This window comes from Anabrus simplex, chromosome 14 (genome assembly GCF_040414725.1).
Source record: "Anabrus simplex isolate iqAnaSimp1 chromosome 14, ASM4041472v1, whole genome shotgun sequence".
In the NCBI taxonomy this organism is placed as follows: Eukaryota; Metazoa; Arthropoda; class Insecta; order Orthoptera; family Tettigoniidae; genus Anabrus; species Anabrus simplex.
This window is the reverse complement of record NC_090278.1, coordinates 9,303,672-9,329,838: the sequence shown is the minus strand read 5'-3', so window position 1 is coordinate 9,329,838 and position 26,167 is coordinate 9,303,672. Positions and strand designations below refer to the sequence as shown.

General features: G+C 40.2%; 1 protein-coding gene across 1 annotated transcript in view; it reads left to right on the top strand.

Moving 5' to 3' along the window:
• The window catches only part of LOC136885356 (uncharacterized), a 112,938-nt gene that overhangs the window by 6,239 nt on the left and 80,532 nt on the right, over positions 1–26,167 (top strand). The gene's annotated exons all lie outside the window — the stretch shown is intronic.

Genomic DNA, 26,167 nt, shown 5'->3' with positions numbered 1-26,167 from the left:
TTACTTAAACATTCAGTGAATAAATAAGCCATTCAAGAGTTGTCTGGCCTTTCTGTTTCATACTTTGTAAGGGATAGTGTTTGGGAATAGGCCTTGTAAATTCAATTTTACTGACCTGAACATACATTACATGAATGAATTCATCATTACCAGGATATAAATTTGATCACACTAGTCGTCCAATTCATAGCATGTGCGTCATCATCGTTCAGTATGACTATATTGCTATGGGGAATTTCATTGCCCATTTATTGAGGTATTCATTTCACTATCTGTTCCGGGATTTCTATGTTAGCTGCTGAAAATTTATCCATGTGGGCAAGGTTGTGATGAGATAAGATATATACTCATCATCAGAGAGTGTAGTAAGTGGCTCTCCTATAAGGAAATGGGTTGTAGTTAGGTAAGAAGTTTCAATAGGGTGTATTTGCATGTGATATTGTTATACATCCGGGTGTCTCCTGGGCAACGGACTAGGACTCTTCCTAGACGGCTGATTCTCTCACACCAGAAGCAGAACTAATCAATCTTAAAATGTATTTTAAGAAACGGCTCTTTTCAGAGCCATCCATGACAATAATATCCATAAATATTGAAGGCCTGTCAGCTGCCAAAGAGGAACTCTTGAAAAAACTATGCCAAGATCAGAAATGTGACGTCTTGTACATTCAGGAAACACATAGGGATGAACATCAGAAACGTCCAAAGATTTCAGGAATGATTTTAGTTGCAGAAAGGCCTCATGCGAAATATGGTAGTGCTGTATTTGTAAAGCCAGACATCCAGATCATCAGTACTCATCATACTGAAGATAACGACATCGAAATAATCACCGTGGAGTTAAGCAACATGACCATTACATCTGTGTACAAGCCTCCAAATGAAAAGTTCTCTTTCTTACCACCTGCAAATTTTGGTAATCAAACTAAGTCAATAGTAATCGGTGACTTTAACAGCCGTAGTCACGTCTGGGGATATGCTCAAGAAGATCAGAATGGAGAGATCGTCATTGCATGGGCTGAAACTCAGGAGCTTTCCCTTATTCATGACAGTAAGCTTCCCTCCTCCTTCAACAGTGGAAGATGGCACCGAGGGTATAACCCAGATCTTCTCTTTGTGAGCAACTGCTTTGTGCAGCAATGTTCTAAAGAAATGGGTTAACCAATCCCAAGAACACAACACCGGCCACTAATATGTCACCTCTCTTCACCCATAAGACCACACGAAGTTCGGTTCAGACGGAGATATAACTTTCGAAAGGCTGACTGGAAAAGGTTTTCCAGTATGTTGGATGAGAGGATAAAAACTGTCTCTCCTATACCCCAAGATTATGACAAATTCATTGATATCGTGAAGTTCTGTTCACGGGCATCAATTCCCAGAGGCTGCAGGACACACTACCTTCAAGGTATAACTCGTGAAACAACTGCTCTGCTGCATGATTACTACAGGCTTCACAAAGAAGACCCATTTAGTGAGCAAACGATTCAAGCAGCACAAAGTGTTCTTTCCTCTATCTCCCAGGCAAAGAAGGAGACATGGATGAAGTTGATGTCTGAAGTCGATATGGGTAGGAGCAGTCAAGAAGCTTGGAGACTTTTAAAACACTAGAGCAATGATCCTATGCAAGGTAACACACATGTCAATGTGAGTGCAGATCAAATAGCACACCAACTTTTGCTTAATGGAAAACCAAAGCTTTCCATGAAAGTAGGGAAGAATCCTATAGTCAGACAACCAGACGAGAGCAATGAGTTATCTAAGCATTTCACACTAACTGAACTGGAATTAGCTCTCAGTAAGTGTAAGATTGGGAAGTCAGCAGGACTCGATGACCTTCGAATGGAACAAATTAAGAACTTTGGTCCTACTGCGAAGTGCTGGTTGTTAGAACTCATGAATAACTGCATTCAGTCTTCCATGATTCCTAAAATATGGAGGAAGGCTAGGGTCATAGCCATTTTAAAACCAGGCAAAGATAAAAATGACCCTAGGAGCTACAGGCCAATCTCCTTATTATGCCATCTTTTTAAGATTCTGGAGAGACTAATCCTCAATAGGTTGACTGATAAAATTGAGCCACTTCTGATTCCACACAAAGCTGGATTCAGGAGAGGGAAAAGCTGCACATGGCAGGTGTTGAAATTAAGTCAACACATAGAAGATGGCTTTGAAAGCCGGAAAATCACAGGAGCTGCATTTATAGATCTCTCGGCAGCATATGATACTGTTAATCACCGAATTCTCCTTGGAAAGGTATACAGCATGACAAAGGACTTCCATCTGACTTGTGCCATTAGAAACCTACTTCAAAATCGAAGTTTCTTCGTTGAGTTCCAGGGAAAAAGAAGCAGGTGGAGGATACAGAAGAACGGACTACCTCAGGGAAGCGTGTTGGCACCAATGCTTTTCAATATTTACACAAATGATCAGCCTCTTCCTGCCGGGATGAATAGTTTCATCTATGCTGATGATTGTGTCATCACATCTCAGGGGGATAACTTCAAGGCGATTGAACAAACATTGTCCACAGCTCTAGACACTCTTGCTGGCTATTACAAGAAGAATCAACTAACACCAAACCCAACTAAGACGCAAACCTGTGTTTTTCATCTAAACAACAGAGAAGCTTCCCGAACTATGAAGGTCAATTGGCAAGGCATAGCATTACAACACAATCCTACCCCGAAGTACCTCGGAGTCACTCTGGATCGTGCCTTAACCTACAGAAAACATTGTTTGAACATCAAGCAGAAAGTGGCTGCTAGAAACAATATTGTGCGGACGCTAACTGGAACATCTTGGGGAGCACAACCAGACACAGTGAGGACATCTGCCCTTTCGCTCTGCTATTCCGCAGCTGAATACGCATGCCCGGTGTGGTACAAATCTTGCCATACCAAAGCAGTTGATGTAGCACTCAACGAAACCTGCCGCATTATTACTGGATGTTTGAGACCTACACCTTTGGAAAAAGTGTATTGCCTCGCAGGAATAGCACCTCCCGATATTCGCCGTGAAGTGGCAGCCAAGAAAGAAAAGAGAAAGGTGTTGACATCGGAAGCCCACCCTTTGTTTGGATATGAGCCACCACGCCAGCGGCTTAAGTCTAGGAAAAGCTTCTTGAGAGTAACCGAAACACTTGCAGGAACAGCGCAGCAAGCAAGCATTCAAGAATGGCGCGTCAGGAGTCAACATACGAGGATCAGTCAATGGATGACGCCAAAGGAGGAACTCCCTCCTGGCCATGTCACAGATTGGGTGAATTGGAGAGCACTGAACAGACTGCGCTCTGGTGTTACGCGGTGCAGGGTAAACCAGAAGAAATGGGGTTTCGAAGTGGACAGTACCTTGTGTGTATGTGGAGAAGAGCAGACCACAGCCCATTTGCTGCAATGCAGTTCATGCCCATTCAGCTGCACAACAGAAGACCTGGTTAAAGCGAAGCCAAATGCACTTGATGTTGCAAGGTCTTGGGCTCACATAGTTTACTGTGGCTCTTCGCCATTGGAGTATTTATATTATGTTTTATGTTCTTCCTTATCTTTAATTTTAAACTTATGTATGCTTCTGACACGATATAAAATAAATTTAGCTTTGGTGAAAGGATGTGTTGTAATAATGGTCCATTCTTTGTTGGTGAAGCGATAAGAATCCATCACTTGTCTGGGGTGATATATCAGACTCTTGACAGCTGCTTCCTTGATTCCACCAAAGTGTGATGCTTCAGAAGGGATGAAATGCCACGTCCGTTCCATGCCTGCAGTTATGTGAAAAGTTGGTTTTCTGAGGGTTGTTTTGCAGAAAGGCCTTGATTTCTGTAGCTGCTCCAAAGGAGTTTGTGCCGTTATTGCTGCAATGTTCAGGGGTCAAACTCTATGAGAACCAAGTCGATAAAATGCAGAGAGAAATATTGTTGTGGTAGAGATCAGGTAACATGATTATCTTTTAACTTGCACCTTTTTCATGATGGATTTCTTTTTCTTCTTATTACGGGAAGAAGCTCCATCCTGGACGGGATCATTCTGCTTACTTTCATTTGAGAGGAATTCGACGACTGCGGTGTATAGAGTTTCTACAATTTCCTGTGTGATATTCACACCGCTGGCCGCCTCTCTCAGCAGATATGTTGGTTCCCGTGCTCGCGGCAGTCACGGACCAGATTTAAGGCCTCCTTCCTTAATCTGATCTAGAGGCATCTTCTACCAAGATGCGTCTAACCAGGGGCGAGGATCCTCAATGGAGATCTAGGGCTCATCTTCAACATGGACACTCGTCAAATCCAATGGGGACGCCAGAGGGAGTCTGTACATCCCTCCCTCCTGGTGAAGTGATAGGTTGAACGCCCGTCCGGGTGCTAGCGCATGGTGACTGGCTGTGCTCGTGCATTCTCCTCCCCCCAAGCGACTGGAGGGATGGCCTGATTTCTAAGAAGTAAATCATCCCTTGCCCTTTGATAGGCGGCCTGACATTACTTATCACTTATTTGCTTTTTGGTCTTAGTTCCCAACGACTCAAATATGAGTCTACTTGAATCCGGATTCCCTTTTTGATCCTGCTAGAGTGTGTACATTTTCACAAGTTCCTTAGCAGTGAACTTGCTCTCATTCCCACTACCTGCGGCAAGGCGGGGCTTTGTGCTGGGAACGGGATCCTTACGCCTCAAGTTTCTGAGGGCCGGATGAGTATGGGGCTCGTGTTGGGACAGACCTCTTTGCATAGCAAATTCCATCATACACGCTGAACATGCGTATGAAAGTGTCACGGGTTTGGGCGGGCCCGTGCACTTGGGAATATGGGTCTGAGTGGCATACTTACCAACATACGTCTTCAGGCAAGACGTGCAACAAAATAAAATCTTCAAGGAAGCATGCTTAGTTTTAAGATGAGCCACATAATCATTGATGCTCAGACCCTTATATGTTCCCTTCATCTCGCGGAGACAAACGGGACAATCAGTTATCTTGTTGGGAACATCGACGTAGACTGGTGGATCGCCCTGGTTTTCATCGATGGTCCCCTGCATACTTAGGGGTGCGTAGGACGTGACGCGACCAAATCCGAGGCCCTTTGAGGACTCATTTGATTTCACGCAATCATTCTCTCCACTCTAAGGAGGGACTAGCCCTAAAGAGCCCTTCCCCATGACTGGGTGTTTACCCTCCTGTTTAGTTCATCCTGAGCAATGAATGGGATTTTATCCATGCCCAGGTGGTCTTGCTCAAGGACCGGACCCACAGGTAGGGAGTTGGGGTGACTTTCCAGCAGCAGGCTTGTGCAGAAGACAAGGCACATTGTGCCTGCCCTGACCATTGACCACTTTGGCCAATAGGTGCTGTAGACACACACCCGTTGCAGGTAACGTGGAGATACTCAAGCTGCCCCAGAGGCTTCTTCTCGGATACTAGGTCTTATATGCCTGACATCTCAAACGATGAGCAAATAACGTATGCTTCATCTCGGATACTAGGACTTACATGCCCGACACCTTGAGACACCTTAAGAGAGTCATAGTTACTCCCGCCGTTTACCTGCACTTGCTTGAATTTCTTCGCGTTGACATTCAGAGCACTGGGCAGAAATCACATTGCGTCAACACCCGCTTGGGCCATCGCAATGCTTTATTTTAATTAGACGGTCCGATTCCCCTGGTCCTTGCCAGTTCTGAGCCGACTGTTGAATGGCAGCCAAAGAGAATCCGCGCACTCACGGCTGCAACCTCTATGAGGAGACTGCAACACCACAATGCAGACCGCGGCCTGGCAGCTTGTACTAATCAGTACATACGATGACATCGCTATCCATGTGGTCATCTGACAAGGAACTGCTTGGGTTGGACCAGACCAAATGCAATGGAAACTGTTAGGATTATCACTGAAGACAGTAATCCTGCAAGTTCTTAAAAATAGTGACTTTTAACTGTAACCTGGAGTTTCAATGATATGCTAATACAAACGGTCCACCTCTGGATTCCCTGTGTTCACCAATTGGGTGCAGAGTAGTTTGGGGGAAATGGGAACATGACTGGTTAATGAAACAAAGTACAACAGGGGACTACATTTATTTTAAAACGTAACTGCTCAAAAATCATGAGAATTACAAAAGTTAAGTCTTCTTGATGATGTTAAATATTAAAGTCTTTTTGAATTGAAAATCAACACACAGAAATGTTTTACTATATAAGTATATAATACTTTGTAGATATTCTTCACTGTCCTTGGAAGGTATGGAACAGCGTTTAAGTAACACTGAAGGAAGAAGATATTAGTAGATGCTATTCACAGGTTTGCCGGCCACTGCCACCATATGCCCTGTGACACGCCTCCGCCACACAGAATGTTCTGTCTTAAGAGTGCATGCTTAACCTAACAAGGACAGATTCATCTTTATGCCTAACTTCACATGCCATGGATTCAACCCTAGGCTTAACCTTACAATGGTGTCAGCTTTACAGACTCAAGTTTGATGCCCAAGAGTGCTGGCTAAACACAACTGCCAATGTGAATAGGGTCACGAGTGCTAGTTTAAGATAACAGGCACGAATTTAATGCCCATCTTAACCTTACAAGGACATTACAGACTTTCAGTTTCGATCCCAGGCTTAACCTATCCATACAAGTTGAGACAAGTTCCAGTGGCTTTTGGATCTGTTCTCGGAACAAGATGGCGGTTACACAATTGTTTTATTAGGCTAGGGAAATGGCATAAGGCTAAATATATATGCTTTATTCATAGGGCCATAACATTGAAAGGTGGCGTTAGGTCATGGAGCTGAGAAACTGCAAAAGGGCCAAACGGTTAAATAGCTATAGGACAAAAGGGCTAAATGGCTGAAGGGCTGAAGAGCTAAATGGAATGATATATGGTGTAGGGCTCAGAGCCAAATTGGAACAGGATGGCTGTATGGGACTAGGGAGATGGTGAAGGATGAAATATATGTGCATTATTCATAGGGGCATAACTATAATAATCTACTACAAGGTTTTGAAGCTGAGGGGCTGCAGAGTCAGAGATGCACGCATGTGAGCTGAAGCAAAACGCGCTGTTGGTTTTTAGTGTTTGGAACTCTGAACTTTTTACTGTAACATTTCGAGCTTATAGATTTGAATTCTACGTGACTTATAGTAGCTTACAATATTATTGACATCATTTAGGGAATAAAACTTTGTGTTCAGAATTTGAAAAACATATTCATGCTTCACATGACTGGAATGGAACCCAGGGCTCTTCCCTTTTTCACTGCTGAGTATCATGCTAAGGAAATAACTGTGCTTGAAAGTATCCATTTAATTCAAAACACATGATATTTGAGCTGTGATAAATTAAATAATCCCACCCCGACAGGGAATCGAATTCAGCACTTTTCCTTGTGGAAATGTTTGTGCATTAAGTTCAAAGACACTCATCCTTCGAAAAACAAGGAATTGAATACATTGCCGTCCCAACTAGGAATCGAACTATGGGTGCTTTATATGGGAAACAAGCATGCATGCTAACTAAATGACTGTACATTAAAGATCTTGTGCTCAATCGAATCACCTGTAGATGGTTTTCCGTGGTTTCCCATTTTCACACCAGGCAAATGCTGGGGCTGTACCTTAATTAAGGCCACGGACGCTTCCTTCCAACTCCTAGGCCTTTCCTATCCCATCGTCGCCATAAGACGTATCTGTGTCGGTGCGACGTAAAGCCCCTAGCAAAAAAAAAAAAAAGAATCACCTGTAGTTCGACTTTCTTTCGAAATGAGGACGATAACAATGTTCACAATACGTCTTACTAACTACACTCCAACATATGAAAAGTTTGCAAATAATAATAATTGTAATTTTGAAGATCGAGGCTTCTTTCATGCCGAATACTCAACATATATGCACACTAAGAAAGAAAAGAGCAGCACTTTGACTGTCTGAGCTACTCAGCTTGGCAATTAATTTGCTAAGTGCTGAAATTGCAATCCCCGCTTCAGACAGTTTTCGAAGACGCTGACGTGCCAGAATTTTGTGCTACAAGTATTCTTTTACATGCCAGTAAATCTGCCGACCCTAGGCTGACGTATTTGAACACCTACAAATACCATCGGGCTGAACCAGGATCGAACCTGCCAAATTGGGTTTAGAAGGCTAGCGCCTTAACCGTCTAAACTACTCAGCCTGACAGTCCAACTATTAAATGCCGAAAACTAACACTAATAATAAGTAAACTCGTGTCCTTATCCTGAGTTGCTGCAGCTCTTTTCAGGCACACCCCCAAAGCAGGTGAGCTGCATGCACCATTTTAACCACCTACCAACCCTCCTGCTATTCTGAAATGTCTGGCAGTACCGGAAATCGAACCTGCGGGTTCGAGAACGGTAGCTAATAACACTAACCGTTATGCTGCGGAGGGGGACAAGCTAATAGTGATAATCATTTTGATGATCCAACCAACCTTTGTACTGAATACTATACATGTTTACCCAAAAACAGAATGTTATCTGGTGCTGAATGTTAGTCTAGCAGGAGTTATTGTCTTATCATAATCATCTGATAAAGAATAACATCCCCGTCACAGCCAGGAAAATCAGCCAGGATTACACATGCACACACACACTCAATAATAATAATCATAAATTGGGGATCCAACCCACCTTCGTACCAAATATTCCATATGCTTACCCAATAAGGAAAAGTAATCTGGTGCCAGAATTTAGTCCCGCTTGAGTTTGCGTCTTATCAAAATTACTCAGTAAAGTCTAAAATCACTGACTCCGCTGGGAATTACAAAATCTAGAATATTTAAATCAGCCTGAATTACACCGTAATATTCCGTAATATTCAATTCTTAAAAAGCAAAGACGTGTTCTGCACTCAGTTGTCAGAGACCAAAGAGATTTCTGTCTTTAGTTTCTATCTGCTAGGGTCACAATAATAATGCTGACAAGCTCTAAGAGTTCTGATGATTTTTGCGCACACCTAGCTTGAGGGATCCAAAAAATGCAATAACGCGAAACTTCCAGTTTACTTTTCAGCATCATTATTGTGAGCCTAGTTGTTAGAAACTACAATAGAGTAACCCCTTTGGTCTCTGACAACTGAGTGCAGAACATATCTGTGGTTCAGGACTAGGACTTTGCTTGGTAACGATTGAATACTACAGAAATAATGTGCATGTAGGTGCAATCCACGCTGACTTAAATATTCTAGATTTTGTAGTTCCCAGTTAGGTTGGGTTTTTTCTTTATTGTTTAAGTCTGATAAGACGCGAACTCCTGCTGGACTAAATCCCGGCACGAGGTTTATTTTTCTTATTAGGTAAGTGTGTAGAGTATTCCGTACAAACGTGGTTTGGTTCTTCCATATTATTATTGTTTTGTGTGTGTGTGTGTGTAATCCACGCTGTTTTAAATATATTTGATTGTGTAGTTCCCAGCTGGGCCGGGGATTTTATTATTCATTACCAGGTAGGCAATTCTGATAAGATGTAAGCTCCTGCGGGACTAACTTATTTGGTATGCATATTGAGTATTCAGTACGGAGGTGGGTTGGATCCTCCAGGTTACTATCGTTATCATCATTACTAGTGTGTCTGTGTTTTTGAACTTAATAGTTGAATTGTCGGGCTGAGTAGCTCAGACGGTTAAAGCGCAGCCCGATGGTATTTGAAGGTGTTCAAATACGTCAGCCTTGTGTCATTAGATTTACTGGAACATAAAGAAAACTTGCAGGACTAAATTCTGACATGTCGGCATCATAAAAGACTGTTTGGGAATGGGACTGACGTTTCTGCACTTAGCAAATTAACAAATTAATAGCAATGAATGTTGAGTACTCGGCATGAAAGCAGCCTGGATTTTCAAAATTATTGCGAACATTTAAAATGTTCAAGTGTAGTTAGTAAGATGCAGAGTGAGTATTATTATTGTCCCCACTTCGAAAGAAAGTCAAACTTGATGTGTTTAAATTAAACACACAAGCTACTAATGTACAGTCGTTTAGTGAGTATGCATGTTTCTTTCCCGTGTTAAGAATCCACCGGTTTGATTCCTAGTCTGGTCAGTGATTTTTGAATTCCTTTCAGCTCGAAGGCTGTGTGTTTTGAATTGAATGTACAATCCTTTCGTTATTATGATAGTCAGCAGTCCAAGGGAAAGTTTGCTGAGTTTGATTCCCAGGTGGCCTGGGGATTTTTTAATTGTTCGCAGCTTTAATTTTCGGTGCCAAGTGATGTAAACACTTCAGCAGGCAATTACACTTCTTCAGGGTTCAAATCAGCAGCCTAGAGCTCAATGTGGGAACATTAAACTTTGTATTCCCTGTGTTAGCAAGTAAGTTACTTCCAAGTCTAGTAAATTTGTTCATACCGCCAATATTCTTTTGCTGAAATGTGCATACTAGGCTAATTGCAAAAACAATGAACTTTATATTTCATGTCATAGCAAATATTTCCAGGTTCAAATCCTAGTCAGGAATGCAAAATGTTCATTTCTTGTACTTCAAATTTGAGGTGTTTTTGAGTTTATCGCGCAATCATTTACTTGCTATGGTTGCCATCATTCCAAGGGAAAGAGTGCCGAGTTCTATTCCCAGTCTGTGTGGGGATCTTTTAATTTCTCGCAGCTCAAACGTTAGGTGTTTTGAATTAAATGCACACTTTCAACGTGCAGTCATTTACTTACCTTTATAATCAGCCATCCAAAGGAATGAGCCCTGAGTTCCATTCTTATTCACGTGTTGTGCGAACATTTCCTCAGTTCTGAACATTTAAGTTTTAATCTGCTGAGTGGTATCAACAGTATTATAAGCTACTATAAGTATCCAGAATTCAAATCTCTGAGCTTGAATTGTTACAATAAGAAAATTGAGGTTCCAAGCACTAAATACCAACAGCACATTGTGCATCAGCCTTCATGCTAGCATCCTTGACTCTGCAGTAGCTCAGCTTAAGGACCATGAGGTAGCTTTATAAAGGTATGTTCCTGTGAATAATGCACATGCATTAAACTTTCACCATCTCTGTAGTCCCATACCACCATCTTGTTCCACGTTCAGCTCTGAGCCCTAGATCACAGCTCAGTCCCTTTTGCCCTTTAGTTTTAGCCCTTTTGCCATCTTGTCCTTTAACCATTTAACACTTTTGCACATTTGTCCTTTTAGCATGTTGATCTGTATCCTTTTTGTACTTTTGGCCTCTTGCAGTCACTCAGCTACCGGGCGAGTTGGCCGTGCGCGTAGAGGCGCGCGGCTGTGAGCTTGCATCCGGGAGATAGTAGGTTCGAATCCCACTATCGGCAGCCCTGAAAATGGTTTTCCGTGGTTTCCCATTTTCACACCAGGCAAATGCTGGGGCTGTACCTTAATTAAGGCCACGGCCGCTTCCTTCCTACTCCTAGGCCTTTCCTATCCCATCGTCGCCATAAGACCTATCTGTGTCGGTGCGACGTAAAGCCCCTAGCAAAAAAAAAAAAAAAAAAAAAAAGTCACTCAGCTCTATGACCTGATGTCACCTTTCAGCATTATGCCCCTAAGAATAAAGCACATGTATTAATCTTTACACCATCTCCTTTGTCCTATTAAAATAATGCGAATGGCCGTCATCCAGTTCCAAGCTCATCTCCTAAAGCCCATGGACCATATCTCATCTTGTCTAGCTAGGTTTAAGCCTAAGATCGAATCTCAAATTCGAGTCTATAACGCCCTTGTAAAGGTTAAACCGGGCAACAAATCCATGACTGTTAGCTTCAACCAATACTATTGGAGATCAAACTTGAGCCAGTAAAGCTAATGACCTTGTGAGGTTAAGCCTAGGGTTGAATCCAGGGCCTGTGACGTCAGGCCCCAAGTCAAATCCGTGCCCGTTAGGTTAAGCTTGCACTCTTGGCCAAGCCCTACTTTCAAATTCTCCCCCCCACCACCACCAATATAAGGTCATGTGAGGTTAATCATTTTATTTAGGTGAACTTATTACATTATGTATCTTCATCATTTACTGAAAACTTTAACTTCATGAACATTCTGAACATTCTACTATTGTTGCCAACCTCACTGTAAGAACCATGATCGAATAACTAGATGACATTAAGAAGATTTGTCAATCTATCTTCACACATTATAGAAGAGAGACTAATAATGGTTTAAAATTTGCATTAATTAGATACATTTTTTATTAGACAAGCTTGGGGTTGTTAAGTGAGCACAAAGAGTGATTATTATCTTAAACTGTGCTTGTCGCTTCATGTGCTCAATAATATACTCTCCATAATGCAGTATTCGTTGCTACTTCCTCAGTGAACATAAATATGAGCTATGGTACCATTATGTCACTTGACATGGCTAGGCTATTTCCATTGAGCACTATCTGCCTTCATAAATAGAGCATCCTAGGTCATTAAGGCTTATTATTAACACTTGATCATTTACATCCACATACATTACTTTTAACATAACTTATTTTTATATCATAAGTTTAGTCCGTAATGCACATGAATAACATTTAGCTGACAATTTATACTTCACTAGCAAATGTACCCGTGCTTCGCTACGGTAATCTACAATGTGTATGGATATCGAAGTAATTCGCTGTACATGAAGTGAATAAGAATTTTTTAATTGCATGTCTTTTGGCGTTATCCGAGAAAAAGCATCGGGAGGTCCGCAGACGTTGTTTCCAATGTAAAGTGCGAGTTGCAGAGTTGTGATGACAACGACAGGTCCACTTGTCGGCCGCAATTCACTATACGTAACATCAGTCACATTTTCATGGGTAAATTTGTTTGTAATCAGGGGCACCTATACCTAATGATAAAGAGAATCAGGTAAAAGAGTTTTAAAGAAATGCACGCTCCCTTGCCTTCTGCTAGTCAAATCAAGAAGGGAATTATACATTACTATGGTACACAGGCGTTGGAGCAGGACACCATTCCTATTGCTAGTTAAATTGATGTGGGGAGTACTGATTAGAACAGCAGACGCCCTCCTGCTGACAGTCACTATTGATTTGTAAAGTATTAATTACCATGTAAGACACACCCCCTTCTAGATAGCTACAAATGGACTTAAATTAATAAATGTAGGTCGACGTAGCGAAGTATATGCATGTTCACCTTCATTTACAGAATAACTGCTGCTGAACGGTGCATTCATATTGAAAAACGGATGGTATGAAAAGACGCCTCTGGCCTCATTTAGTGATTCAAATGGCTGGCCCTATGATAGATCCTCGAATCTCATCTGTTTAAAGGCAAGATTATTTTAGAAACGTTGAATAGGGTGAAATTTGTGTAAGGTTTTCACACAGTGAATTACTTTTCAGATACTTATGGGACAGCTTCAAACATAGAATTTGGCTGGATGGGCCAATATTCGTGTAGAATTTGATGATCCTATCTTTCCTATAAGTGAATCAAACCATCAATTATACGAGTACAAAGTGCAAAATTTAAGTAAATCCAGAAATAGAGCCAAATTTAACATAAGGGATAGATATACGACAAAAAGTCATAGGACCAAAGTTGTAGATCGCTCCAAATTGAACCGAGATTGTGCCATCCGTTTTGTGATACGACTTACCGTTTAGCCACCAAATACCTCGAAAGGAAGTCTGCACCGTCATGAAAGTTGCCTCCATATTTCGATATTTTTCGGGAGTAAAAAATAAAATGTTTAAACATCTCGTAAATTTTCCGTCGGTTACAGGCTAAAAGCTACAATTTTGCCAAATTTCAATTTTTTTAACTCGTCTGGGAGATAGTGCTGCCATCTTGATATGAGGGAGGGGGTTAAAAATTAGGACTTTTAGGAAACTTTTAGCCCATGAAACCTATAGGTTATCGTTCTGGATAAATATCCCCGACTGTGTTCTTATCCAGATGTCAAACTCCCAGCATGTCCCTCTCAGACAATTAAGAGAATTTTAGATTTTTCTAGGGATCCTGAAGTCATCACGTTGCCTGATACCAAGTTTTCAGTTTCTAGGATGCCTAGAATGGTCTCTTTAGTTCACGCCTGTTTTCATTTTTATGCCTTAATTTATATATATATATATATATATATCGCGCCAAACTGACTAATATTTATTAATATGGATTATATTTCACCCGCTTCCGTAGTGGTTCTAGGGGCGTCTTACTCCCACAGTATGTTTTCCAGGTAGTAAGTCATACATGAAAGTCATACTGGAACATACACACGTCTATCACCTTGGGCATTTTTGACAATTTATTTTTTCATCCTTCCTCACCCTCTATGCCAAAGGGGGCTGAAGTTGGACTTTAAAAATCCGGAATGTTACTATTCATCTCAGCGATCCGGAAAACGATGGATTAGGCAGTATATTCGATTATTATTATATTTCACTCCCCCCTCCCCCTAACGGGGGTTAAACTTTGAGTTTTAAAAATCGAGAGTGTTACTATTCATCTCAGCGACACCGAAAACTATGGCATCGACACTATTTTCAATTATTTTAAAATCTGAATCACCTCACCCCCACCAGAAAGGTGATGAACTTGGAATAGTAAAATATCCGGGGTCTCGCCATTCATCCCAGTGACACCGACAACTATGGATTCAACATTATTTTCGTTTATTTTTATATATCACTCTCCCATTGCCACTCACCACGAAGTGGGCTGAACTTAAAATGTTTCCGGAGTGCCATTATTCATCTCAGCGACCCCGAAAAGTATGGATTCGACACTACTTTCGATTATTTTTATATCTCAGCCCCCTCGCCCCCTGCCCCTAAAGGTTCCTGGGGTGTCCTACCCCCACGTGGTTTGTCTCCTGATACTAAAATTTCGAAGTGTACATTTCACCTCGGCGAACCCGAAAACTATGTTTTCGACACTATTTTCGAATAATTTTATATATCACTTCCCCCTCCCCCCGATCCCAAAGGGGGATGGACTTGGACTTATAAAATAACCGGAGTCTCGCTATTCATCTCAGGCGACCCCGGACAACTATGGATTCGATACTATTTTCGATTTTTTATATATATATTGTACCCGTCTAAATGGTACCTCAGTTAATTTGGGAAAGCTGGGAATATTTATTACGGAGCATTGCTTACGAGTGCGCGTGTACCAGCTGTGACATAGTTGTGCGAGAGCGAGCCGGCCGAAACTAGGTCAACAGCTGATCGAGGGCGACCAGAGCGCAGTTACGTCATGACACCAGCAGACGACAGAGGGGAGGAGAAATGTTCTCATAAAATCCACTCGTAGCGGTCAAGGACGAGCTATGGCGCAGGTCGATTACCAGCCAATAGAAATTGAGGAAAGTGCTGGAAATATTAGGATTGTTCTGGAACTAAGTCGAAGGAAGTTCTTGGGTAAGAACGACAGAACAGTTCAGGAGAAATTTTACGAGACGACGGCCAGAACAGTTTTCAAGAGCACGTCGGACAGTTGTTTCTTACGAGAAGTCGAACCGTGTATTCTCTACGGGAGAGAAGAATATTTTCAGACGACGTGAATACTAGTGTAATCCTTGTAGGGCACGATCATTACATTACTTGAATGCCAGTGTAATTCATTGTTAGTTCAACGCAGTATCCGGCGAGCTTATTACAGTCATGCATTCTCCCGGGTGGAAAATGTTAAACCACAGACAGTCAGCGTGCTCATTAAAGCCGATTCTTGCCATAGAAGCTTTAGGAATGTTCCATTGGACATTATGAAAGGAAGTCACGATCTCAAGTGGATAGGCGAGAGGAAATCTAACCTTTATTTAATCATCATAATATTCAGCCCTATTATTTGTCAGCCTAAGGCGTATCGTAACTTAATGAATGTGTTCAGAAGACGAAGCTTATAGTAATAATGGACCTGAAGTACATCGTTGCGCCAAGTTAAGTGTTGTAAATAACTTAGTGAGTTATAGCTAGTGTGGATCCCTGTGCTAATAGAATACTTTAGTTTCAGCTATCTCCGAGGAAACCAAGTTGTCGACATGCGGCGATCAAGAGGGAAATCGAGAGATTTTCTGGGACTTTGCTGGAGTAAAAAGAAGACGCTGAATATAGCCACAGTCATGAGGAACTAAATTCCAGAAGTGCACGCCAACGCGATGACTTTGTACATCCGTAAACCACCATAGATGAGGCAAGAGACGTCGTCGCCTGGAGCAGCATCCCGACGCCAAGGATTCTCACCGGAAATATGAGTACCCTTGTAAAATTTCTTCTCTTTTAGTAGATGACTAGATTGTATTCTTGCGTAGAGTAAAGTAGTTTCCTTAGTAATTTTGTATTTAATGGTGATGGGAGAGCATTCCTTACTTCGTTGTTTTGTGATTTCAATATTGTTCTATCTTTGCATTTTCTTGGAATAATGATAATTTTATTTTTTGGACGTGATGATGAATAATCCCAGTTATTCTTGAGTTGACAAGAGTGAGTGATTATGATCTTCGAAAGTGACTTTAAGGGAGTAAGGTCTACTAACAATCATGATAATAATAATAATAATAAGAATAAATTAAACTCATAAAAATAGTAAATGAAGATATGATTAGATGTAGGAGTACACTATAATTAAATCGTAGTTTTAAAACCCTGTTAGTCATGTGTAGTGATTGATGGTAGAAGGGAAAGTGAACGACGAATGTGAGAAATATTCTTCGAGAGAACGATCTAGGAGCCATTATAGGATAATAATAATAATAATAATGCTAATAATAGTAAAGGTCGGATAATGTAAAAGTTGTTGAGATTAAACTTGTATGGTCATTGTGATAATGGAGTTCGCCATTAATGGACGACATGGGACTACTAGGGTGCATGTCGGGCCTAAAAGGTATTATGAGTCACAGTGATTGTAATGAATGATTATGGCGATAATGATTTATGAGGATGTACGAATTTAGGGACTAATAATAGGTCTATTTCTGGCTCAACAACTGATAGGAATAATACATGACTTAATCGTTATTAGATGTTTTCGAGGCTCGTGAGCTCTTATCATTGACGATGGTGATGGTTATTCTTCGAGAGAGAAATTTGGCTTTCTGTATCATCATAACTACAGTCCTGAGCGAGTTTTATTCTGGTCAGATGATTGTAAGGATCTTCAATAAAACTCAAGAGGAAGACGAGATAAATGACTGGATAATAATAATAATAATAAATATTACAGATTCATTGTGTGATAAAAATTTACTTATAACCAGTTGGTAGAATTGGGTTATTTGGTGTCATTTACTTATATCATTCCAAGGAAACTTATCTTGTATATTTTTTTTTTGTTTGTGACTGAGATGCATTGTTGTTGTTGATTCCGTGTAGGATCACATGATGCTCTATCCATCCATGAAATGCTAGGTAATTTAGAAAAGTTAAATAGAGAGGAAAGAATACAGTCAAACGTAGTCTACGAGAGAGAGGGAGTTATGCCAAAGAAATTGTAAAGATATTTCCCAACACTAAAATGAAATTGTAAAGGAATTTTATGATGACAAAATGAGTTAGAGGACTTTTTCACAGGTAGAGTGAAATGAATTTTCAAGAAATTTCCTCGAACAAGTAAATGCTGAGTTAATAGTAATTTTTCTTCAAAATGTATGAAATTATTTTACCTGTAAATGACTAAACATGAGTTATAACGGGAAAATGACAGCTTTGCTAATTTAGTGATTCATTCGATGTTACAGAGTAAAATGTTGGGTGGAGTTTCATTAATGAAGCAATGGAATCTAACTCCAGAAGCATGCGAGGACTTACAGTCGTGTTCATTTATTCACAAGCCATTAAAGATTGAGATATTTCTTTTGTTGCAAAATCACATTGTATTTAATAATTCTTTTTTTCTTTCATGCATTGTCCAGACTGAGTTTCCATTATGTTTTTAATAAACGTTGTTGTTATTTTGCCCTGATTTTCATTTATATTGTGTCACCTATCCAGTCACCAAGGGTCCTGAAAATATAAACTCTATGAAATTGTCCCTTAATAGCAAAATCGGCCCTGCGAACGGTCCACCCTTTTGGGACTCTCGCTCTGCCGACTGAGCGACCCCGGAGAAGGGGACAATATATCATTCTCCCATCTCCCCCCCCCCAACGATGGGGGCTGAAATTGGACTTAATAAAATTCCGGAGTGTCACTATTCACCTCAGCGACCCCCAAAAAGTATGGATTCGACACTACATTCGATGATGTGTATATCTCTGCCCCCTCGCTCCCTCGCCCCTAAAGTTTCCTGGGGTTTATCACCCCCACGTGGTTTGTGTCCTGATACTAAAATTCCGGAGTGTCGCTATTCATCTCAGCGACCCCGAAGACTACGTATTCGACAGTATTTTCTATTATTTCTAATATCACTCCCCCATCCGCCCCCCAACGAAGGGGGCTGAACTTGAACATTAAAAATTCCGGAGTGTTGCTATTCATTTCAGCGAGCCCGAAAAGAATTGATTCGACACTACTTTCGATGTTCTTTATATCTCGCCCCCCTCGCCCCTACGCGTTCTTGGGGTGTCCTACCCCCACGTGGTTTGTCTCCTGATACTAAAAATCCAAAGTGTACATTTCACCTCGGTGACCCCGAAAACTATGTATTCGACACTATTTCGATTAATTTTATATATCACGCCCCCTCTCCCCCCGACCCCAAAGGGGGATAAACTTAGACTTATAAGATATCCGGAGTCTCATTATTCGTCTCAGCGACCCCGACAACTATGGATTGGACACTCTTTCCGATTATTTTTATGTATCACTCCCATGGCCCCCTACCACGAAGGGGGCTGAACTTGGACTTAAAAATTCTGGAGTGTGACTATTCATCTCAACGACCACAAGAAGTATGGATTCAACACTACTTTTGATGATTTTTGTATCTCAGCCCTTTGCCCTCCCCCCTGCCCCTAAGGTTTCTTGGGGTGTATTACCCCCTCGTGGTTTTTCTCCTGGTACTAAAAATCCGGAGCGTCACCATTCATGTCAGCGACCCCGAAAACTGTGGATTCAACACTATTTTATATTATTTTTATATATTACTCCCCCATCGCCCCCCACCCCGAAAGGGGTTGAACTTGGACACTTAAAAATTCCTGAGTGTCACTATTCGTTTCAGCGACCCCGAAAAATGTGGATTCGACACTATTTTCGTTAATCTGTATATCTGACCCCCGTTGCCCCCCACCCCCATGGTTTTCTGGGCTGTCTTTCCCCCACGTGGTTTGTCTCCTGATACTAAAAATCCGGAGTGTACAATTCACCTCGACAACCCCGAAAACTATGTATTCGACATTATTTTCGTTTAATTTTATAATATCAGTACCTCATCGCCTCCCACGTAAATGGGAGCAGAAATTTGACTTTTCAAAAATCGGGAGTGTCACTATTCACCTCAGCGACCCCCAAAACTATGGATTCGACATTATTTTCGATTATTTTTACCTGACCCCCCTAACACCCACCCCTAAGGGGGCTAGAGGTGGCTTACCCCACAATGCTCGTTTCCAGATAGCAAATAAAAGTGTTCAAAATTTGATTGAAATTGCACAGTGGTATAGGAGACGTGTCTTTTACACACATATATATACATACATACATACACTTATATATTGCCCCCGTTTTACCGGGCAGCTCAGCCAGTAAGCAAGAGTCCCAGAGGCGGAACGTTCACTTACAGGCAACGCAAAAATTATTGAGGACAGGGACAACCTAAGGACTGACGACAAATGAAAACACAAGAAATGGGTTTTAACATTTATTAAAATTAATTAGCACTTTCCAAAATTCAATTAATATTTCCAAAATCTTGAATAAAATATTTAATTCTTCCCTGTTGGAATTCACCCACAATTCTTCATTAAATTGCATTCTGCAAAGATACGAAACTGAGTTTTATTAAATCGTATTAGAAAATTAATTAACTTATTATCTGAGAAAATCCTATCTCAAAATATCAAAAATCTGATTTTTCGTATCATTATTTAAATTAACAATATTCTGCTATTTACTCTTAAATGAATCAAACTTTCACCTCTCATGAAAAATCAAATAATCATTTCTATTAATTAAATATTATTTTGATGAATTATTTATGCTTCAAATTATTTAATTAAATTACTTTGAAGTCCTATATTCAACTCCTTATATTTTCAATCTCGAGTTATTTGACCTAGTGTTGTGCACAACTCACAATAAAGACTTAAAATTCTCACTAGGTAAGGTTAAACATTTTTACATTTCGTGAGCTTAGTTCATTGACGTGATCCTTGCTTAAGTATTTTTTCTCGAAGCAAAGATTCTAATCTGCCTTATTTTATCATAAAATCGCTTAATGATTTATAATTGAGCCAAATATGCTCGCCACAAAACAACAAGAAATCGAAAAACATTACGCGCACTGCGTACACATATCATGACAAAATATCACCATGAAAAATCACATTTACAAAATATCAATCATTCATCCATCTCACATTCAAGCTTAGGTTCCCGGTAGTCTTACCAAATAGATTTATCGAAACCTATCTCTTGATTTTTATTTTTAAAAATTATTTGAAATATGAGAGTTTTCCCGATGACGATATCAGATAAGGGCTACCATTGCGATCGTCTGGCGTGTGATTGTAACAGGATTATCACTTTTTCAACGAAATAGATTCCACAGCGATGTTCCAGGATATTTTTTCGGTAGAAATCATCATTAAAAATTCCATAGAATTGGCTACAGTCATAGATAAATAAGCATTCGCGCATACGGTCTATGAGTCACGCCTTCGTTATTTTTAATCTCCTATTTTCTCAAATTATCGATCAATATGTGCTGCATAAGAAGAAGTTATGTTCAAAGACATACTCTCTTCCTTAATTGACTCATGTAATGGACACACAAATAAAATCCTATCTCAAGATCCATTTACAAGTCTCAAAAATACCACACAACAGTAAATGCAAAATTTGTGAACATTAAAGTCACGACCAATATTCCAGGCCTACATCTACTTCAATATAGCACACATTAATCACTTATAAGCAGAGTAATAATTACACTCATGACCTTTAAACATTCTATTAGACCGTAACAATGTTTATTATTATTATTATTATTATTATTATTATTATTATACGCGCGCGGTCGCGTCATCGTAGGCTATGGTTTAATGAAATCATAGATGACTCTATCCTATCTCGAATCTATGATAAACTACAAAAACATCAAGGAAAATCCTAAATTCACAGAACACGTCGATATTCTGTCCCAAATAATTCAAAAATTATTCCAAAATTATTTAATAAATTAATAAATGTTATCGCGTGGGTCAAATACTTTTAACACTTTCCTCGACTTATTATGGGACAGTGAGAACATGTCACGAAGCACTCACTCAAATAGAATGAAATACAGGTCCCAAATACACTCTCACACACATCAAATCTACCAACACCAGTGAAAGAAGAGTGAAATTTCTAACTACGATTAGAAATGATCTCAAATATTCAAGCAAGGACTACGTCTACATAATTATTACAACAGAAAATAGAGAAAAATATAATTTAATATCTTAGCTGTAGTAGACTTGGCTTCTGGACTCGGTTGATGATCAGTGAATATTTAACCGGACTTCGTCTCGGATATTATTCTCCCTTGGGCTGAATTACGCCTCACATTCTAATTACACATGGCTGCCGCAGGCGAAGTCTTAGGACAGTTACCAACTCCGTCGCAATGTTGAAGTTCCATTCTTCCGAAATAATTCAGGACTGCTAGTGATCTTCCGTCTTCTGGTGAAAGCTGAAACTAAAAAGTTTGTTTTAGTAATAGTTCCCAACACACACTTGATTCTCCAAGTTGGCACAGTTTTTACGTACTTTAAAAGTTCCTCAGATTTGTAAAGTTAAGGAAATCTGAACTGCGGCGTTTCCAATATTTTCCGTATCTCAAAATTTCCTCAGAAGCAGAAATAATATCATCCTTCATCAAATGAATGCTTATAATTTTTAATATCGTATATGCCGTCTCCAATTATACATGTGTTCTTATAACACGACGACGAGTACTTGTACGAAGCAATTATTCACGCAGAAAGCCGAAGACAAAAGAGCGCAAATTTCCCCAGATACATGGGTATTTATTTCTTCAAGACGTAGGTGTGTTTGTCAGTTGAATTTTATTGGCTGAAATTTAGCGATCGGGCTAACCTTGCGATCTAATTGGTTAAATATCATGACGTCAAAATCTCAAAGTATTGATCGCTTTTGGTCTGGTAAAATTCGTGTCCACGTGCTACTCAGCTTAGGTCCCCAACAAGGCACAAAAAACCCATACTTGCTTGCACGGCGGGGGAAGAACCTGTTCTGCTGCTGGCTAGCAGAGACAGTGCAGAGTGTAACTCTCCTTCCTAAATGATAATTTTATGCATTGTTCCACCCCAGTAATAAAATATTCTTTCCATACAGACCAATTACCAATTTTCAAGGGTACATAATATCCCTTGGTTGAAATGATTTGATTGGCAGATTAAATCATTGTTATCTGGAAATATAATTAACATGTTCCTTGAAAATTTCGAAACACAGTTATGTGTCACACTATTCCATAATTATTCCAGATGACGTTCCAGCACGTAGCCTACTATTGTCCAGTTCCAGCGCAGCACAAAGCAAGCGTAGTTGACTCATGACGGAATCTTGTAACTCCTGGCATTCTTTACACATTTCTTCCGTCATATCGACCTGCGTTGAAGAATGAAGGTAGATTGGATCCTCATCTTCGTTCTTCGACGTTTCTTCTTCAAAGATGACGTTTATTTGATTTATAGCAGATTGTTTAGGACAATTATAACTCTTCAAATTTGAAACATTATGAAGTCTTTCATATGATTGATCAAGACTTTATATGCGATAGGCATTGTTCCCATAGACTTTTGTAATTTTGTACGGCCCAATAAATAACGGTGCAAGCTTGGCATAAAATTTACTTGTGGTTTCTGAGGAAGCTGGTTTCTTGAGTAACACAAGCTCATGTGATTTTAATGGACGATGAAATTTCTTGTTTTTGACACGTCTCTGCCTTCTCTCAGCTTGTTCCTTTAGAGATTTTGCTGCCTTCTCAATATTCTCCTCCAGAGTAGGTTTTACATTTCCCGGGCATTGAATGATACTATCCCAAGGTCGGCAAGGTCGTCTGTCGAAGTGAAGAACGACTGGAATCTGAGATGTTGCCTCATGCACGGTGTTATTTAAGCACTCTATCATAATCGGTAACCCATCTATCCATAACCAATGTGTATTTCCGCAGTAAATGCGACAATATTTCGACAGTTCCTGCATCACTCTTTCAGCTGGATTGCTCGATGGATGGCGGACAGAATTCAATATATGCTTGATGCCCAATTGTTCCATAGCTTGACGAAATTCAGCGGAGGTAAATTGTGATCCGTGATCAGTCAATATGGCTTTTGGCTTGCCCATATGAGGTATCAGGTTGCGGATTGTCCGACGGATTACAGATTTGAAATTCGCCTTTTGGATAGGATACAAGGCAATATACTTAGAAAATTCGTCGATAGTGACTATTACATGTCGGTTTCCCCTCCTAGAGATCGGGACGGGTCCAAATAGGTCCATTGCGAATAACTGTTTAGGCCCTGTAGGTATTATGGGAATAGGACTGTGCTGAAGCAGATGGAAGCTAGGTTTTACTCGTTGACAAGCGTCACAGGTGCGGACTACATTACGAACAATGGTTCGAAGTTTCTCCCAAGTGAATTTCTCTTGAATAGTGGCAACCGTCTTGTCAATACCACCATGACCAGTTATTCTGTGCGCATGCCAGATAAGGGATTCCTGTAATTTTGGAGGTACCACAACTCTAAGTTCATATTTTGCAGAATCAATGAATTTAAACAATATTCCATCTAAATATCGGTAGCCTGAAGCTTTCCTCTTACATCTTCTATAATTAGGTTCTCCAGGTTTGATTTTCTTCTCCAAAAAGTCTATGATATTTCTTAAATCCTTGTCTCTTTTCTGGGCTTGCCGGATATAACGTACTTTTCTTAAAATTTCATGGTCCTCTGGAACTAATTCAATCTGATGGATTTCCACAGTATCGGCATTCGGGTTACGACTTAAACAGTCAGCTAACAAATTGCTTTTTCCAGTACAGTGCTCCAGTTTGATGTCAAATTGCTGGACAAATATCGTCCACCTGAATATTCGCTCGGATGCCATGGTCGTTTTCAACATGAAAGTCAAAGCTTCGTGATCCGTCCTGATAATAATTTGATAACCATATATTATCTTCTGTCAGTATTTGAGGACATAAACTATCGACAACATCTCCAATTCAGTAACCGTGTAGTGCTTTTCGTGATTACGTAATTTTCTGCTGACGAAGGCAGGATAAATTTACCTTCCAGGGTCTTCCTTATTTTCTTGGAATAACACTGCTCCAATTCCAATACCTGATGCGTCTGTTTGTAATACGAACGGTTTTTCAAAGTCTGGATATCCCAACTTGACGTTTTGTATCAGCATTTCCTTGGTCTTATTAAAAGCTGTCTCACATTCATCATTCCATTTCCATCTGTTCCCCTTTTTTAGCATATCCTGTAAAGGTGCGACAGTCTGCGTAAAAATGAGGGCAGTGGTTGGCGAAAAAGTTGGCCATCCCTAAAAATTGCCTTACATGTTTCACTCTTATGGGCGTTGGAAATTTACTTATGGCTTCAATCTTGACCGGGTTAGGTCCGATTCCATCACCATCTATCATATGTCCTAAAAATAGAATTTCAGTCTGACAGAATTTTGACTTGGCTAGATTTATATGGAATCCCGTTCTAGAAAGATTCTCCAGCAATTTCTCCAGTTTAGATAAGTGATCTTCGAAGGTTTCCCTGGCCAAAAGTAAGTCATCTATGTACTTCGTCGTGAAGCTCTTTACTTCCTCCGTCAGACATCGATCCAATGCTCGAATAAGCGCACTTCCTGCATTACATATGCCGAAGGGCAGTTTTCGGAAGACGTTAGTCTGTTGGTTGAACATGAATCCAGTTAGGAGTCTAGATTTTTCCTCCAGGAGAATGTGGTAATATGAAGAGGTGAAGTCAACTGATGTGAAGAGATTCATTCCTCGAAATTTCCTCAAAACTTCTTTAATAGCAGGTGCCTGGTCTCTTTCAGGGATTAGCTTGCCATTTTCCTCTCGGGCATCCAAACACAAACGGAGGGACTCATCTGGTTTGTTTACAATGACTATCGAACTAAGAAAAGGCATACTGGCTTTCATTATAATCCCATCTTTCTCCATGCCTTCGATTAACTTTTCTACTTTAGAATGAAATTTCTCCGGGATTGGATATGGCTTTTTCTTGAAAGGAGTCCAGTCAGTTGCCACCAATGAATATTTAAAATCTGGGATTTGTCCTGGTTTGTCATCAAACAAGTTCTTATATTTTAATAATACATTTCGAAGTTGTTCCTTTTCTTTGTCAGTTCCCTGAGCTAAATTCACCTTCTGATTTATAAGATCCAAGGGATGTGTTCTATTTTCGCCCTCTTCAATGATATCATCCAGAACCTGATGTATTTCTTCTATGGCCTCATGGTCTTCTTTCTCCCTCGATGTTAAGGCGCTATTTATGTGGAACACCTCTTGGTCGGTTACATTAACAGGATTCATGACTGCAGTTTCTGAAAATTCCTCCCGCCGAAATACTGTTTGGTTGAAGTCCAAATTAATGTTTGCGTGGTATGATGTAACAAAATCCACTCCAAGGATGATATTAAATTTGATATTTGTCACAGCCAAAAATATATTAGGGAATCTGGTGTTTCCGATTTCCACATCGAGAAATGTCTGCTGCTTGCAGATTACAGTCTTATCAGGGATGATTCCTTTAATTTTAACATGTGAGACGGGAATGATGGGTATTTCATGCCTTTCTCTTAAGTCGTTCATAAATGATGTTGATATTACACTGATAGTAGAGCCGGTGTTAACTAAACATTTAACTCTTATGTCACAAACTCTAGCTAATATTATTGGTAGTGTCCTTGCGTTATTTCTATTAGCCTCAAGATTTTCTTCTAACAGATCATGAGATTTAGTAACCCACGAATCAATCTGAACTACTATCCATTCCTTTGGGACCTCTGAATTACAAGAGCTAGGATTCATACTATCATTTTATAGTTGGATGGATGTTTTTTAATAGCCCCTCGGCTGTAATCC